Source organism: Nomascus leucogenys, chromosome 2 (assembly GCF_006542625.1).
Source record: "Nomascus leucogenys isolate Asia chromosome 2, Asia_NLE_v1, whole genome shotgun sequence".
Taxonomy (NCBI): Eukaryota; Metazoa; Chordata; class Mammalia; order Primates; family Hylobatidae; genus Nomascus; species Nomascus leucogenys.
In genome coordinates, this window is record NC_044382.1 from 33,426,061 (window position 1) to 33,433,273 (window position 7,213).

A 7,213-nucleotide genomic window follows, 5' to 3' on the forward strand; every position below is an offset into this window, starting at 1 on the left:
TACTTCCCCACTTATTTGCTGGCTGACCTCAGGCAAGCCACTGAATTTCAAGGTTCAGTTTCTTCATTTGTCAAGTGGGCATAACAATAATATTATTCACCTCTCAGTGTTGTGAGAAATGAATAAGAGAATGTATGTTAAGCTGCTAATACAACTTCTGGAACATAATATACACTTTATTATTGTCATCAACATCATTATTACTTTTGAAAAAATACTTTCTGTACTCTGGGAATGCTAGACATCTCACAAAGGCGTCACTCAGCATAACCAAGGATATATTATGGGTCCATTAACCTCTACATGAGACACTAGTGTTCTAAAAATTTCAATGTGTTTTTTAAAAATCTGATACATTAGCTAGGGTGCTGTATGCATGAGTGAGTGTGTGTGCAAGACAGAGAGAGAGAGAGGTTTCTAAGTTACTCCCTGAATACAGCATTCTGGGAGTAACATCCAAGCAGAGTAAGCCACAAAAACAGTGGACAGTGAAGAATATTCATTTTGGGGCTGATGTCTCCTCCATTGCTCCGTAGAGGAATATTTAGCAGAATTTGACTTAAATGTCCTGACTCGTAGGAACAAGAAGACACCTTCTCTCTTTAGTTTTCCGTCCAGGGAATAGTTTAGCGACTCTTGTTCCACTCTCCCACCAAGACATCAATACATTGATTTCAGCTTAGCAGACAGAAAAAGACGGTAAAGTTGAACGTGCTCAGATAAGTGTGGGGGATTCGGATGTTGACTGTCCAATGTTAGCACATCCTGTGAAGCACTTCAGACTCAATTCTAGTGGGCAGTCAAACTGTCCATGAGAGGTGCAGCTGTTTAATCCTATTACTTATTTATACAAACTGTCCTGAAATTGCCAGTGCAGATTTTAAATCACTTTATAAAGCCTTAAAAGTAACTGTAGCGCCTTACATTGTCCCTTGTTTCCTGATTCTCTCCCTCAGTGTAGGCCACTGTTACTGGCATGCATGGGATCAGCATTATATTCAGTTTAGAGTGGATAATCTTTTGGGTTCAGTGTTTACTGCACAGGTGATGGGTGCAGCAAAATCTCACAAACCACCACTAAAGAACTTATGTAACCAAACACCACCTGTTCCCCCAAAACCTGTGGAATTAAAAAATAATAATATAATGTCAAAAGTCATGACAAAAAATTAAAAAAAAAAAGAGTGGATCATCTTTAGGAGCTGCCCTGGTTTGTAATGCAGGCATTGCAGAATATAGCAAAAGCCTGGAATAGACCCTGTGGTGGTTTTTAAAATATGTCAACACAATGCTAATCTTCCCTTTGAAAGATGGGCTCTAATTTCCTTGTTCTTAACTGTGGATTGTATTTAGTGACGTGCTTCTGATCAACTGAATATGGTTGAGGTGAAAGTGTGTAATGTTTGACATAAGGGTATATAAGGCTTTCTCCTTGTTCAATGAAGCCAGCTACATTGTCATGAAGACACTCAAGCTGACCTATGGAGAGGTCCATGTATTAAGAAACTGTGGCCTGCCACCAATAGCCATGTGAGTGAGCCATCATGGAAATGGATTTTACAGCTCAATTCAAGCTTTCAGATGGTGGCAACCTGGGCTGACATCTTGAGCACAGCCTCTTGAAAAATCTCTGAGCCAAAACCAACCATTTAAGCAGCTCCTGAATTTCTGACCCACAGATGTGCTGACATAAATGTTTATTGTATTAACCCACTATTTTTCTTTTTAATCACACAGTACTAGCCTATTTTGGCAAATCTTTTTCAAGAGACTCCATTTTTTTTTTCTTTTCTTTTTTTTTTTTTTGAGACAGAGTCTCGCTCTGTTGCCCAGGCTGGAGTGCCGTGGCTTAATCTCGGCTCACTGCAACCTCCGCCTCCCAGATTCAAGCAATTATTCTGTCTCAGCCTCCTGAGTGAGTAGCTGGGATTACAGGTGTGCACCACCATACCCAGCTAATTTTTGTATTTTGCATTTTTAGTAGAGACAGTAGAGACCATGTTGGTCAGGCTGGTCTCAAACTCCTGACCTCATGATCCACCCACCTCAGCCTCCCAAAGTGCTGGGATTACAGGCGTGAGCCACTGCGCCCAGCCTTTTTTATCTTTTAATTGTCATTTTATAGCTCCCCACCGCAGCTTCCCCACACCCTTCCCTTCAATGATGATGTTTGCAGGCTTTGGGAGGACCACGGAACAAAGCTGGGGCCTGGCAGCCCCACTAGGTTGCCAGCTGGGGACAACAAGGCACAATTACAAATTATCACAACAACTAGCGCCTGTACTTGGGATCTGCAAATTGAGGAGGCCCCAGCTCCTCATGGTACAGGGGTCTATCTGGCAGTGACCTTACTCTGGAGACGATGGTATTCCTTCAGTCTGAGGGAATTGATGTTGATGAACCCGGTGTCATCAATCAGCTCATAATCACCCTGCACGTTCATGCTCACCAGCTCCTCGCTGTAGAGAGACAGTGGGGACTCCCAGCCAAGGATGTACACCTGGTCCTTGAGGACCAGCACCTGCACTTTCCCTTCTGCCGGCTCCTGGGACTTGGCGATGCAGGGGCAGACAATTTCACACTCAGGGCTGTGTCAGAAACTGGTGTATATCAGCTCAGCAAGTTTCAAGCCCAGGCCTTGTTTGGTTTTGTGCACTTCCCGGTCTGTGGTGAAGACCTTGATGTCTAAATGAGCATGGTAAAGGATGGTGCCTCCTGGGGTCTGGTAGATACCTCGGGCCTTTGTCCAGTGAAGTTGTTCTCCACGATGGCAATACAGCCCACACCATGCTTGCCTGCAACTTCGTTCAGGTACACGAAGAGCTCCGAGGAGGTCTGGTGGGTGGTGCCATCCTTGACATTGGTCACCTTCACGGGGACCCCTTTTTTGAATTGGATCTTGAGAATGTCAGGGGTGTTGGGGGCTTTGGCCGGGTCCTGGATCTTCGTGTAGAGACCTGGAGGCACTTGGTTCTTGGGGTTCTCCAGGATTCCAGCCTCGTAGCTGATGTGCATGAGGTACTTGTCCATGCTCCACAGGTTTTTGGGAGTGACCAGGATGGGAATCCCATGTTGCTTTGCGTATTCCATCAGGTCACTGCGGCCCTTGAACCAGTTATAGAACTCGGGCATCCTCCAGGGAGTCCTCCAGGGACCCTTATCTGGGGGGCCAGCGAGTAGCAGATGAGCTCAAACCGGACCTGATCATTCCCCTTTCCTGTGGCACTGTGGGACACATACTTGGCCCCCTCCCTTTGGACGACTTCCACTTTTTTGCCGGCAATGCAGGGCCTGGTGAGAGAGGTACCCAGGAGGTAGCAGTCCTCATACAGTGCGCTGGACTGGATGGCTGGCCAGATGAACTCCTCCACAAACTCCCTGCTGACGTCCTCAATGAACACCTTTTTGGCTCCAAGCTTCAGTGCCTTCTTCCTGGCTTCCTTGAAGTCTTCCTTCTGGCCAATATTGGCCAGGTAGGTAGTGACATCATAGCCTTTTTCCTTCGGCCACACGAGGATGCAGGAGGTATCCAGGCCACCACTGTAGGCCAGAACCACGGAGCCTTTGCTGGACATAGCATCTGGGATTGGAGGCGTGAGTTCCCGGTGTCTGGAATCTGTCTTCATGGTGTAGTGAACCACTCGGACCTGAGCAGCGGTGGCAGGCGACAGAGCAGGTGACTTTTCATTTAAATTTTTTTTTTTTTTCTGAGGAAAATAGACTCACACAAAGAAATTGATGAGTTGCCGAAGTCAGGGATTATATGTTCCCTTGCTAGCACCTCCAACTTCTAATTGTTCCTGGGCTGGCTGTGACATCAGGGACTGAGTACAGAATCACACCGTGGCATGTGTGGAGGAGGGAATACTTAGGAAGCCCAGCTAGTCTTATGAACACCGTGTGAGGACTTATCTTTAGCTGATGGGTGTAGTGTCCTTGCTCTAACAAGAATCCCTGAGGTTTAACAACATACGTCTTGCTTGCATGGTTGATATATAGATATTATTTTTGGTTTTCAATAAATCCATAAAAGTCAACCTCCATGGTTTTAAGGGTAAGAAATGTGTCAAGTACTGAGATTGATACCTAATGCTTAGTACTCAGGAAAGATTTAGGAGAGGAGGATGTTTTGAGTACTCCTTATGGACTCAGAAGGGACATTATGAGTGAAGACTAATTGGATAGAGAAATTAGTTCCTAGACATGTGCAGTAGCTGTGGCTTCCGTGTTCTCTGAAACATTCCGTACATCATTCTCATTTTCTGGGTGGTATTGTGGATGGAGCCTTGATCTTATAGTGAAGAGGCTTGGCTTACAGTCCTACTTCCCACCAGAGATACATTTAAAATTGCAAAATAGGCCAGAAGTGGTGGCTGTGAGCCTGTAATCTCAGCACTTTGGAAGGCCAAGGCAGGCAGATTGCTTGAGCCCAGGAGTTTGAGATCAGCCTGAGCAACCTGGTGAAACCTTGCCTCTACTAAAAGTGAAAAAACAAATTAGCTGGACTTGATGGTGCCCACCTGTAATCTCAGCTGCTTGGAAAGCTGAGGCGGGAGGATCGCTTGAGCCTGGGCTGTCAGGCTGCAGTTAGCTGAGATCACGCCACTGCACTTCAGCCTGGGTGGCAGAGTGAGACTCTGTCTCAAAAATAATAATAATAAATGAAATAAAATTACGAAATATTTTTTTCTCCAAAGACATTTTTCTCTTTGCCTCCTAATGCAGTTAAGGGATAGGGTTATAATTGGAAAACACATTTTTTAAAGAAACTGTACCAAAAAATGGATTCTCATCATGACAATGACTTAAATGCATTTTTTAATCTCAAGGATGATGTTTTGTTCCAGGAAGTTATGTTACAATCAAATTAATTCGCCTTTGCAATGAGACCAGTGGATGAAAAGGTCTGTAAAGTGCTAATTGTTGTTATTAATTTATAAGATAAAGCGTTTGTTGTTTCGGTAACTGGTCCCAGGGCTGACTGTTTTCACATAATCTTATATTGTGAGTAATTATACACAGACATTAACGTGATAAAGATAATTACAAGAATCTATCATTGCTGGGGTTTTGGTTTATTTGATTGTGAACTTTTGGGAACTTTGGATTAGATGATTAACTTACACTGGGTATTTATTTGTTGGCGAGTGCCTGAAATAGTTACTGAAATTAATACAGAGCACGTTTTTACCTTTTCACAATGAATTTGTTTGATTAACAGCATGGTATTTATTCAGTTGGAGATCTTAAATACCAGATGCAAATTTCAAATAATCACTTCAACAATCGAGTTCAAATATTTAACAGATCAGTGCAGAAAAGATTAAGTGGGAAATTTACTTTAAAGGACAAGTGTGTGTGTTAGAGACAGAGATAGAATGAAACACCAGTAAATTTTAACCATTTCAGACCTTATGGTGTGGCAGACACATGGATCATGCAATGGTGATGTTTTTCATTTTTGGAAATTTTCTGTTCCTTACAAGTTGTATGTAACTTTTCCTGATATGTTAGGGAATGGCATCCCACCTTAGCCTTGTGTAAGCATCTCTTAACAAGAGATCTTGTTAAAAATACAGATTCCTACTATGCAGCCATAAAAAAGAATGCAATCATGTCCTTTGGAGCAACAGAGATGCAGCTGGAGGCCATCATCCTAAGTGAATTAACAGGAACAGGAAGCTAAACACTGCATGTTCACTTATAAGTGACAGCTAAACACTGAGTACACATGGACATAAAGATGACAACAGTAGACACTGGGGATTACTAGAGGGGAGAGGGAGGAGGCAAGGGTTTAAAAACTAACTACTGGGTACTATGCTTACTACCTGGGTGACTAGATAATTTATACCCTAAAGCTCAGCATCACACAATATATCGAAGTAATAAACCTGCACATGTAGCCCCTGAATTTAAAATAAAAGTTGAAAAAATAAAATAAAATAGCAGAAAATACAGATTCCCAGGCCCCTTGGGATTCTGAATTGCAGATCTGGTCTGGTGCCTGCACACCTTTACTTTTAATAAGCTTCCCAGGCGATTCTGATGCACAGCTTGCTTTAAGAAGCATTAAATTAGGGCATTCCTGTGGAAGTCTTCTCCTAGCTTAAAACATGGTATCTTATTAATTTGCTCTTAAAATCATAAACAAGAAAGCATAAGAAAAGAAACATTGTTCTCTCTCTTTTTCCCTACCCATCAAGTCTGGTTCCAAACTTTGCAGGTCTTTTTTCTTTATTGTGAGAGACACTATCACCTTCAAGCTATGTCTTCCCCCAATTTTTTACCTGAGAAAAGAATCATTTACCCGTATCTAGCCTAATCCCTCCTGGGATTTAGATTCAACTCATGCTTGAGGCTAGCTCTGATGATAACTGGGCCTTTTTCTTGCTCTCTCGATTCTGCTGCCTCATTGTACTTCAGTTTATATTACTGGATTTCTGGATTGTTCCTAAATCTTAGTCCTGAAAATCCATCTAGTAGTTTAGTCCCTCTAGGATTAGAACTCTGTATTGGTTTCCCTCTAGTCTCTTCCCAAGAATGTAAATTTGCTTCAGAACCTGGTCCAGAGGCCAGAACAGTCACAGGTTATTAGATTTCTGTATGCAGTCTGGCATGCTTGACTTCCTGAAACCTATGTCTATTCTGATAGCACATTCCACTCACTCAACTGGCCAGATACTCTGTGTTGGACTTCCTAATGACTCCTGACTGGGGACAATCCCTCCTGAGAGAATAGGTCTTATTCCAAGTTCTCATTCTATGTTCTGGTTAGCTTCATTCTATGTTCTGGTTAGCTTCATTCTGTGTTTTGGTTAGCTGAGTCCAGACAGGTGATGTCCTGAGACCTGACCCCACAGTAGAGCATCCATGAACCACGGTAGATTGTATAAGCAGATTAATGGGAAAAAAGCATGCTTTTCCTATTTAGGTTTTCTTTTCCTTTGTCTTTCTCACTGTCTGTATCATGAGACATAAATTTATGGCTCTATAGAGTCGGATATGAGTCAACCCGAGAGAATATACTTGAAGGCTCAGAAGAGGACGATAGGCCAGCCTGGTACAAGGCAACATGATGAATGATGACTGTCCTGATTATATGCTCACTTGGTATAATTTAGACTGTTGTCTATTCTGAGACAATGGTACTAAGGCCACTTGATCTACCATGCTGGTAACAACTGTATTCTGAAAAGGTGGCACATCTTGT

At 42.8% G+C, this 7,213-nt stretch overlaps 1 pseudogene; it reads right to left on the reverse strand.

Moving 5' to 3' along the window:
* Positions 1-2,332: 2,332 nt before the first annotated feature.
* Positions 2,333-3,668, reverse strand: LOC100579381 (annotated as a pseudogene).
* Between the last annotated feature and the right edge of the window lie 3,545 nt (positions 3,669-7,213).